Source organism: Paramisgurnus dabryanus, chromosome 1 (genome assembly GCF_030506205.2).
Source record: "Paramisgurnus dabryanus chromosome 1, PD_genome_1.1, whole genome shotgun sequence".
In the NCBI taxonomy this organism is placed as follows: Eukaryota; Metazoa; Chordata; class Actinopteri; order Cypriniformes; family Cobitidae; genus Paramisgurnus; species Paramisgurnus dabryanus.
The window spans coordinates 6263514-6275637 of record NC_133337.1 but is presented as its reverse complement, the minus strand read 5'-3'; the positions used below and the strand labels follow the sequence as shown (position 1 = coordinate 6275637).

Here is a 12124-nt window from a genome sequence, read left to right as displayed (position 1 = left end):
GTCCAACGATACCAAACATGCCAGAATTGGCCTTACGGTTAACCCTGCGCGGCAAAATAGCACTTAAAAAACATGCGCGAATATCTCCGCGAGCGTAATTCTGATCGACTCGAAAACATCATAGGAAGAATATTGCATTACCTTCTGAACAAAAAGTTCTATTGGCATTGTATTAAAATTTTCATCAGAAATGGCTGAAAATTGCAAAAAACGAAAAATTACCTTTAAATTTTGTGTTTTTACACATAAATGGCTATAACTTCGTAACGCAAAGAGATTTTTTTACCATATTTGATACCCTGATGTATGAGCATATTTTGAGGCCACACAAAAAAAATTGTATGCTTGCACCACTAGGTGGCCCCATAATTGAACAAAACCTTTGATATCAAGCCAGCCCTATGGTCATACAACTGTTTCTTCACTAAACTAAAGTGTATAGTCATAAAACTAGCTAGATGTAACACAGTTATGACCTGAGGTTGCATGCACAATTTTGTCATTGCGCCACCTACTGGTTTTGAGATAGAATAACGCATTTTTTGCCTAAAACTACTGCAACAACACTTCTAAAACCATGAGTCATCATGGATTATTCCTTTCATGGCTTTGACTATAATCACAGATGGTTGCCAATTCACTCCCTAGCAACCAATGAGAATACCTTATCAACCGTTTTTGCAAAAGCTATATCTCTGCATCGGAACACCGTAGAGACACGGGGGTGGGCTCTTTTCACTAATTAAACTTGGTTTAACTAGGTTCTTCAGTCTGCTTATCCAATCTCAATTTTACATCCTTTTGGGCCCTTTTCGGCTTGACCCCGGTATTGCTGCTTGCAGCTATATTTATAATTATTATTATTCTGCTTCTTCTTCTTCTTCCGCCATTGCGGTCTATGGCAGCCCATAGAACCGTACGTAGGAAAGTTATGAAATTTGGCACACTGATAAAGGACAGTCCAATGTGTCTCCACAGCAAATTTGGAGTCTCTAACTCCAACCCTCTAGCGCCACCAACAGTCTAAAGTTGCACTTACGTTTTTATTTATAACTTCTGACCCGTACGTCCTAGAAATGAAATTCTTGTTTCCTCTGATTCCTTGGCTCAAGACGATTCGACTGGACCCTATGACGTCATTTTCCGTCATGAAAATTTTTCCGCCATTTTGAATTATTCGTAAAACCTACTTTTGCGAACTCGTCCTAGAGCTTTTGCCCGATTTCCACGAAAATCGGTATGTAGCATCTACAGACCCTCACGGCAAAAAGTTATGGAATTCATGTCGATTCGCCAATCTGTTTGCGTAAACCGCGTCAACAAATTTTACGTAGAGTGCAAAAAAACGGATTTGAGGCTGTATCTTCGCCAAACTTAAGCCTATTGAAACGACACTTGGTACTTGTGATGCCAGTCAGGAACTGAGAGTGCATGCCCAGTTTCGTCGCAGCGCCACCTAGTGGTAAGACGAATGTTTTACACACCTATAACTTTGGCTGTGATCGACGTATTTTCATGGGACTTGTTTCCTTGGAGTCCTGAATAGTTGCCGAGTCCAACGATACCAAACATGCCCGAATTGGCCTTACGGTTACCCCTCCGCGGCAAAATAGCACTTAAAAAACACGCGCGAATATCTCCGCGAGCGTAATTCTGATCGACTCGAAAACATCATAGGAAGAATATTGCATTACCTTCTGAACAAAAAGTTCTATTGGCATTGTATTAAAATTTTCATCAGAAATGGCTGAAAATTGCAAAAAACGAAAAATTACCTTTAAATTTTGTGTTTTTACACATAAATGGCTATAACTTCGTAACGCAAAGAGATTTTTTCACCATATTTGATACGCTGATGTACGACCACAGTCTGAGGCTACACAAAAAAAATTGTATGGTTGCACCACTAGTTGGCCTTATAATTTAACAAAACCTTTGAAATCAAGCCACCCTATGGTCATACAACTGTTTCTTCACTAATCTAAAGTGTATAGTCATAAAACTAGCTAGATGTAACACAGTTATGACCTGAGGTTGCATGCACAATTTTGTCATTGCGCCACCTACTGGTTTTGAGATAGAATAACGCATTTTTTGCCTAAAACTACTGCAACAACACATCTAAAACCATGAGTCATCATGGATTATTCCTTTCATGGCTTTGACTATAATCACTAGTGGATGTCCATTTACTCTCTAGCAACCAATGAGAATACGTTATCAACTGTTTTTGCAAGAGCTTTTTCTCTGCATCAGAACATCGCAGAGACATGGGGGTGGGCTCTTTTGACTCATTAACACCACTGTAACATTTTGTGAGCTGAGTATTGCCACTAGAAGCACCACTCATTTTTACGTCAGTGTTCTAGTTATCAATGCTCGACGAAAGAGAGGGAGAGATGACACTGAATGAAAACACAGCTTTTTAGCTGATAACTGTTATATTATTTAGTCTGAAATCAAGAGATTTTCCCAGGTTCTTTAAACTGCTCATCCGAATTCAACTTTACTTTCTTATGTGCCCTTTTTGGCTTGACCCCGGCATTGCTGCTTGCAGCTATATTTAGGGGTCAAGCCCCGAAGGGGCGTAGAACCCTATTGTTATTGTTAGTTTTCTTATTATTATTATTATTATTATTATTATTAGGGGTCAAGCCCAGAATGGGCGAAGACCCCTATTGTTTCTGTTAGTTTTCTTTTTCTTTTTCTTTTTCTTTTTCTTTTTCTTCCTCCGCCATTGCGGTCTATGGCAGCCTATAGAACCGTACGTAGGAAAGTTATGAAATTTGGCACACTGATAGAGGACTGTCCAAAAAGTCTCCACAGCAAATTTGAAGTCTGTATCTCTAACCCGCTAGCGCCACCAACAGTCCAAATTTGCACTTATGTATTTGCCTATAACTTCTGACCCGTAAGTCCTAGACACTAATTTCTTGTATCCTCTGATTCCTTGGCTCAAGACGATTCGATTGGACCCTATGACGTCATTTTCCGTCATGGAAAATTTTCCGCCATTTTGATTTATTCATAAAACCTACTTTTGCGAACTTGTCCTAGAGCTTTTGCCCAATTGCCACGAAAAATGGTATGTAGCATCTAGAGACACTCAGGGCAAAAAGTTATTAAAAGAATTTTGATAAACCATTCCGTTTTCGTATAGCGCGTCAACAAATTTTACGTAGAGCCCAAATAACAGGTTTTAGTGTGTATCTTCGCCAATCTTATGTCTATTGACGCCACACTTGGTAGTTGTGATGCCAGTGAGGATCTGAGGGGGCATGCAGAGTTTCGTCACAGCACCACCTAGTGGTCATACGAATGTTGTGCATGCTTATAACTTTGGCTCTGATCTGTGTTTTTTCACGGGACTTGTTTCGCTGAAGTCCAGAATAGTTGCCGAGTCCAACCTTACCAAACATGCCAGATTTCGCCTTACGGTTAGCCCTGCGCAGCAAAACAGCACTTAAAAAACACGCGCGAATATCTCCGCGAGCGTAATTCTGATCGACTCGAAAACATCATAGGAAGAATATTGCATTACCTTCTGAACAAAAAGTTCTATTGGCGTTGTATTAAAATTTTCATCAGAAATGGCCGAAAATTGCAAAAAACGAAAAATTACCTTTAAATTTTCTGTTTTTACACATAAATGGTTATAACTTCGTAACGCAAAGAGATTTTTTCACCATATTTGATACGCTGATGTACGACCACAGTCTGAGGCTACACAAAAATAATTGTATGCTTGCACCACTAGTTGGCCTTATAATTGAATAAAACCTTTGAAATCAAGCCACCCTATGGTCATACAACTGTTTCTTCACTAAACTAAAGTGTATAGTCATAAAACTAGCTAGATGTAACACAGTTATGACCTGAGGTTGCATGCACGAATTTTGTCATTGCGCCACCTACTGGTTTTGAGACAGAATATGGCATTTTTTTGGCCTAAAACTACTGCAACAACACATCTAAAACCATGAGTCATCATGGATTATTCCTTTCATGGCTTTGACTATAATCACTAGTGGATGTCCATTTACTCTCTAGCAACCAATGAGAATACCTTATCAACTGTTTTTGCAAGAGTTTTTTCTCTGCATCAGAACATCGCAGAGACATGGGGATGGTCTCTTTTGACTCTTTTAACTTGTTGTAACATGTTGTGACCCATGTTTGCCCACTGTAAGCATCACATACATGTCCTTCAGTGCTCTAATGTCCCATGATTGTCAATAACCGAAGGACAGTTGCAGTAGACAAGAACATAGATTATTTTTGTTGATTACTTTGCCTTTTTTCATCTGAAATCATTAGGTTTACCTAAGTTCTTCAGTCTGCTTATCCAAACGCAACTTTACATCCTTCTGTGCCCTTTTCGGCTTGACCCCGGTGATTGCTGCTTGCAGCTATATTTATTATTATTATTATTTTTCTTCCTCGTTCTTCCGCCGAAAGTCAATGGCAGCCCATAGAACCGTACGTAGGAAAGTTATGAAATTTGGCACACTGATAAAGGACAGTCCAATGTGTCCCCACAGAAAATTTGGAGTCTCTATCTCTAACCCTCTAGCGCCACCAACAGTCCAAAGTTGCACTTATGTTTTTGCTTATAACTTCTGATCCGTAGGTCCTAGAAACGAAATTCTTGTTTCGTCTGATTCCTTGGCTCAAGACGATTCGAATAGACCCTATGACGTCATTTTCCGTCATGAAATTTTTTCCGCCATTTTGAATTATTCGTAAAACCTACTTTTGTGAACTCGTCCTAGAGCTTTTACCCGATTTCCACGAAAATTGGTATGTAGCATCTAGAGACCCTCACGGCAAAAAGTTATAAAAAGAATTTCGATAAACCAATCCGTTGTCGTATAGCGCGTCAACAAAATTTTCGTAGAGCGCAAAAAAACAGATTTTAGGCTGTATCTTCGTCAAACTTAGGCCTATTGACACGACACTCGGTACTTGTGATGCCAGTCAGGAACTGAGTGTGCATGCACAGTTTCGTCGCAGCGCCACCTAGTGGCCAGACAGATGTTTTTTACACCTATAACTTTGGCTGTGATCAACGTATTTTGACGGGACTTGATTTTTAGGAGTCCTGAATAGTCGCCGAGTCCAATGATACCAAACATGCCAGATTTCGCCTTACGGTTAGCCCTGCGCAGCAAAACAGCACTTAAAAAACACGCGCGAATATCTCCGCGAGCGTAATTCTGATCGACTCGAAAACATCATAGGAAGAATATTGCATTACCTTCTGAACAAAAAGTTCTATTGGCGTTGTATTAAAATTTTCATCAGAAATGGCCGAAAATTGCAAAAAACGAAAAATTACCTTTAAATTTTCTGTTTTTACACATAAATGCTTATAACTTCGTAACGCAAAGAGATTTTTTCACCATATTTGATACGCTGATGTACGACCACAGTCTGAGGCTACACAAAAAAAATTGTATGGTTGCACCACTAGTTGGCCTTATAATTGAACAAAACCTTTGAAATCAAGCCACCCTATGGTCATACAACTGTTTCTTCACTAAACTAAAGTGTATAGTCATAAAACTAGCTAGATGTAACACAGTTATGACCTGAGGTTGCATGCACGAATTTTGTCATTGCGCCACCTACTGGTTTTGAGATAGAATATGGCATTTTTGCCTAAAACTACTCCAACAGTACATCTAAAATCTTGGGTCATCATGTATTATTCCTTTCATGGCTTGGAGATCATTGATGCATGCCAATTAACTCCTTAGCAACCAATTAGGATACCTTATCAATCCTTTTTACAAGAGCTATATCTCTGCATGAGAACATCGTAGAGACATGGGGGTGGTCTCTTTTGACTCATTAACACCACTGTAACATTTTGTGAGCTGAGAATTGCCACTGCAAGCACCACTCACATTTTCTTCAGTGTTCTAGTTGTCAATGCTCCTCGAAAAGAGAGGGAGAGATGACACTGAATGAAAACACAGCTTTTTTGCTGATAACTGTTATATTATTTAGTCTGAAATCAAGAGATTTTCCCAGGTTCTTTAAACTGCTCATCCGAATTCAACTTTACTTTCTTATGTGCCCTTTTTGGCTTGACCCCGGCATTGCTGCTTGCAGCTATATTTAGGGGTCAAGCCCAGAATGGGCGAAGACCCCTATTGTATCCGTTAGTTTTCTTTTTCTTTTTCTTTTTCTTTTTCTTTTTAAATATTATTCTTCTTCCTGTTCCATTGCGGTCTATGGCAGCCCATAGAACCGTACATAGGAAAGTTATGAAATTTGGCACACTGACAGAGGACAGTCCAAATAATATCCCTAGCAATTTTGGAGTCTCTATCTCAAACCCGCTAGCGCCACCAACAGTCCAAAGTTGCACTTACGTTTTTGCTTATAACTTCTGATCCGTAAGTCCTAGAAACGAAATTCTTGTTTCCTCTGATTCCTTGGTTCAAGACGATTCGATTAGACCCTATGACGTTATTTTCCGTCATGAAAATTTTTCCGCCATTTTGAAATATTCGTAAAACCTACTTTTGCGAACTCCTCCTAGAGTTTTTACCCGATTGCCACGAAAATCGGTATGCAGCATCTAGAGACACTCAAGGCAAAAAGTTATTAAAAGAATTTCGATAAACCAATCCGTTCTCGTATAGCGCGTCAACGAATTTTACATAGAGCGCAAAAAAACTGATTTTAGGCTGTATCTTCGCCAAACTTAGGCCTATTGACACGACACTTGGTACTCGAGATGCCAGTCAGGAACTGAGGGTGCATGCACAGTTTCGTTGCAGCGCCACCTAGTGGTCAGACGAATGTTCTATACGCCTATAACTTTGGCTGCGATAAAAGTATTTTCACGGGACTTGATTTTTTGGAGTCCTGAGTAGTCGCCGAGTCCAACGATACCAAACATGCCAGGATTCGCCTTACGGTTAGCCCTGTGCATCAAAATAGCACTTAAAAAACACGCGCGAATAACTCCGCGAGCGTTATTCCGATCGACACGAAAACACCATAGGAAGAATATTGCATTACCTTCTGAACAAAAAGTTCTATTGGCGTTATATTAAAATTTTCATCAGAAATGGCCGAAAAATGCAAAAAACGAAAAATTACCTTTAAATTTTGCATTTTTTACACATAAATGGTTATAACTTCGCAACGAAAAGAGATTTTTTCACCAGATTTGATACGCAGATGTACGACCACAGTCTGAGGCCACACAAAAAAAAATGGTATGCCTCCACCACTAGGTGGCCCTATAATTGAACAAAATCTTTCATATCAAGCAAGCCCTATGGTCATACAACTATTTTATTGCTTAACTAAAGTGTATAGTCATGAAACTAGCTAGATGTAACACAGTCATGACCTAAGGTTGCATGCACAGTTTTGTCATAGCGCCACCTAGTGGTTTTGAGATAGAAAATGGCTATTTTTGCCTATAACTACTGCAAAAACACATCTAAAACCATGAGTCTTCATGGCTTATTCCTTTCATGAATTGAACTATAATCACTGGTGCATGTTCATTTACTCTCTAGCAACCAATGAGAATACCTTATCAACCGTTTTTGCAAGAGCTTTTTCTCTGCATCAGAACATTGTAGACACATGGGGATGGTGTATTTTGACTCATTTAACTTGTTGTAACATGTTGTGACACCATGGGCGTAGATTTAGGGTGGGACGCTAGGGACATGTCCCTACCAATATTCAGAGAAGACTGAATTGTCCCTAGCAATAATTTCGACCAAACATTTAATCTGTATTCATATATAACCACTAATGTCCGTCTTGTTCTTGTGTTTTCTATTTTTTACTTATTATATTTTTGTCAGAAATCGTTAGGTTACTTACGTAACCCCGGTTCTCTGATAACATGAGTGAGGTATCTCACTATGGGAACGCCTCTGGCGTGACAGATCATGGAAGCACCAATCACACCACGTCTGTCGGTTGACAGACCAATCACGGCAGTGATGCTGGAGTCCCGCCTCCCCACCTTAAATATCACTGCCTTTGGTACCTTACTTCATTCTCAGCATATCTCTTCTCCGTGTAGCTACTGCAAGGAGGGTGGTGTGGTGAGATACCTCACTCATGTTATCAGAGAACCGGGGTTACGTAAGTAACCTAACGTTCTCTTTCAAACATTCGCTCGGTATCTCACTATGGGATATAGACAACTCCCGTATTCCAGATATGCTGTCCGAAGCAGGCTTGTCAACCAACCCGTGATTATGCAACTTAACTTAAAGTCATTTGAGCAGCTACCTTCCTAAAAGCATACTCAAATTATGGCCAAATTTTACACACTTAAGACAGAATGAGCCAGCGATGGCTCTGTGACGTCTAGTCTATAAAATCGAACAAACGTGTGAGGCGAAGCCCAACTTGCTGCCGCACATATGTCCTGAACTGAGACACCTTTAAAAAGTGCCCAAGAAGTGGCCATACCTCTGGTAGAATGAGCTCTCAACCCCGCTGGGGGAGTAAGACCTCTGCTATTATAACTTAATATAATAGCTTCTACCACCCAGTGAGACAAGCGCTGACGAGAAATAGGTTTCCCTTTGTGAGTGTCAGCCCATGAAACAAATAACTGATTATTCTTCCTTATCGCCCTAGTTCTGTTCACATAGCAACTTAATGCACGAACTGGGCACAAGCAATGAAGTCGCTCTTCTTCTGGTGAGGAAAAAGGCGGCGGGTGAAAAGCCATTAAATCCACTTGTTTACACGCGAGAGCTGACTCGCTCACTTTAGGTATAAACGCTGGATTTGTTTTAAAAGTCACTCTAGAGAGATCTGTAGCAAACACCATACAAGAGCTATGAACAGACAAAGCATGAAGTTCACTAACACGCTTGCCGTTGAGAGAGCCAACAATAAAGTCACCTTTAGCGAAAGGAACTTTAAATCAATATCCTCTAAAGGCTCGAAAGGGGGCTGAGATAATGCATTCAGAACCACGGATAGGTCCCACGGCGGAATCAAGGGCTTCACAACCCTTTTCAAACGCCTTGCACCTCTCATAAACCTGCTTATTAACGGGTGCTGACCAACCGTATTCCGGTCGAAACCCACATGACACGCCGAAATTGCGGCTAGGTATACCTTTATCGTAGAAAAAGATCTGCCCTTGTCTAAAAGATCTTGCAGGAAACACAACACTTCTGCCAACGAGCAAATAAAAGGAACCGTATTCCTGAGAGCGCACCAGCGCTCAAAAACGTTCCATTTCTTATCATACACAGAGCGCGTTGACGCCGCCCGTGCGCTCTGAATCGTCTCAATAACCGCCGGCGACAATCCGGTGGCACTTAAGTTTAACCTTTCACGTGCCAAGCCCAAAGAGCTATTTTGTCTGGGGCAGGATGGAAAATCTCTCCTCGCGCTTGTGACAGAAGGTCCCTGCGCAGCGGGAGAGGCCACGGCTGGTCGCATAGCAACTGCATTATCTCCGCCAGCCAGATCCTGCCTGGCCAGCGTGGAGCGATCAGAATTACCGAATGTCCGTGCTCTCTTATCCTTCTTAGAGTTGGCACAATCAGGCTCAGTGGGGGGAACGCGTACAACAGAGCTTTTGGCCACGGGTGTGCTAGAGCATCCACACCCATAGGTGCACCTTCTCTTGCTAGAGAGAAGTATAGAGGGCAATGAGTGTTTTCGTGCGAGGCGAAGAGATCTACGGCAGCTCGGCCGAACCTCAGCCACAGCTGACTCACCACCTCCGGGTGGAGAGTCCATTCCCCGTACAGGGGATTCCCTCTGGACAGAAGGTCCGCCCCCGCATTCAATATCCCTGGGACATGTGTCGCCCGTAGTGAACGAAAATGCTTCGTCCCCCAAACGATCAGCTTCTGTGCTAGATAATGAAGCTGAGGAGACCGAGTGCCCCCCTGGAGATTTATGTATGCCACCGCCGTTGTGTTGTCCGATCTGATCAGAACGTGGTGGTTTCTTAGGAACCGCACAAAATGTTTTAGTGCAAGGTAAACTGTTAATAGTTCCAGAAAGTTGATGTGCGCGCTCTGGAGCGTGTCGGGCCATTTTCCATTTATTGCTCTGCCCTCGTACACTGCACCCCAACCCCACAGAGATGCATCCGTCGTCACCACTTTCCTCTGTGAGACCGTCCCTAACGGGGTTCCCGACTCGAGAAAAGAGCGTTGTCTCCAGTAACGGAGGGCATCCATGCACTGTGACGACACTACCACCCTGCGGTTGAGGTGACGTTTCGGGCACAAGCGCTGCGCCGCTATCCAGTGCTGAAACTCCCTCATTCGCAGCAATCCCAGCGGAACGACTGATATCGTAGAGGCCATAAGCCCCAGGAGGCGTAAACACAGTCTGAATGACACCTTGTTCCCCTTCTGAAATAGGGCAAGGCAACCGCGAATCGATTTGATTCGTTCCTCCGATAGAAAAGCCAGATACCGGGCTGAGTTCAGTCTGAGCCCTAAGTAAATTATCTCTTGTGTGGGTACTAAGCAGCTCTTTGCCTCGTTTATGTTGAAGCCTAAATTCACTAAATGAGACACGAGCTTTTCCGTATCCCTCTCCGCCTGTACTCGTGACGGGGCACAAAGGAGCAAATCGTCTAAATAAGCTGTCACTCTGAGACCCGCTACTCTTAACGGCGTGAGCGCTGCCTCGACACATTTGCTGAACACCCTCGGTGCTAAAGAGAGCCCGAATGGAACCGTCAAAAACTCGTAGGCTGTGCCTTGATAGGCAAACCTGAGAAATTTTCTGTGCGCTGGGTAAATGCTTATGTGAAAGTAAGCGTCCTTCAGATCTACTGATGTACACCAGTCGTTTGGACGAATAAATTGACACAGTGTTTTGAGTGTGAGCATTTTGAACTTGTACGTCCTGAGGTGTTTGTTGAGGCTCCGCAAATCTAAGATGGGACGGAGACCCCCCCTCGTTTCGGGATGAGAAAATACCGGGAGTAAAACCCCTGATGGCTGTGCTCCGGTGGTACCACCCGAATGGCTCTTTTGCTCAATAAAGAGTTTATTTCCTCTTCTAAAACCTGAGCCGAGGCCCCTTCTGCTGTTGACATTAGAATTTTGCTGAAACGTGGTGGTTTTACAGCAAATTGCAGCCGGTAACCCCTTTTTATCGTGGACAAAACCCAGGGGTGTACTGCGCATGCGCGCCAATTCGCCGACTGAACAGCAAGTGGGCCGCTGAAACTCCCGTTCACCAGTGGCGCGGTGGCGCCATCTAGTGGGAGAGCTGGGGATTGCAGCTCCGAAACAGACAGATTCATTGTCATTTGTGTCTTTATTTTTATATGACTTTTTATTTTTATATTTGAACATTGCTGTGCCCTCGGCGCATTGCCTGGATGCACAGGGACTGATTTTATTAAACTCACACCACACTTGTGTTTGTGCAAACTGTCCTCTGTCCTCCGTTTCAACCCCGTGGATGGAGGAAGGGAATTTCTTAAGCGGGGCACTGGGGGAACTGGTGCCGAACTCGCGCTTGACCTGGTTGAACACAAACCTGTTTCGTTGAACCATTCCCGATTCCCACACCTTCTCTTGGTGGGAGGGGGAGAAAATAACCTTTCTGAGGGGAGGAACGTGACAGAGACTCCGTGAGTGCTGCCGTTCATCCCGTCGTCCTGTGCGGGAAATGTTAGGTTGCCCGTCGTTTCTTGCCGCCCTGAGGGTTAGCCGGCCGGTGTCTAGCCGCAGCCGCTGCATAAGACGGTTTTCCTCTCGGCGGAGCGGGCTTTGACTGCGGTTCTGCCTGTTGAGGCTGTGCAGGTCTATGGCTGTGACCTCTAAATGCTACCTGGCCACCCCGGTGAGGGACATCAAAACTGGGTCTAGCCGGCGGAGGGGCCCTAGCGGTATGCCTCCGGGGAAGGCATGTTTGAAAAGCTTCCCCCTCCTGTTTCTTTAAGTCACACCGCTGCCTCATAGCCGCGACCGAAGCTCCGAAGAGGGCTTTGGGCTCAACCGGGGCGTCCAGGAAGTCCAGTTTTTCTCTATCTGACAGTCCCGACAGTCCCAGCCAAAGAGCTCGCTCCCCTGCCACCGCCAGGCCCATGCTACTGCCACAGCTCTGGACTGCGCCCCGAGACGTTCTCAGATTAAGA

General features: G+C 43.4%; 1 pseudogene; it reads right to left on the bottom strand.

The window, feature by feature from the left end:
* Positions 1-8311: 8311 nt before the first annotated feature.
* LOC135747064 (uncharacterized) lies at positions 8312-11540 on the bottom strand (annotated as a pseudogene).
* Positions 11541-12124: the final 584 nt, after the last annotated feature.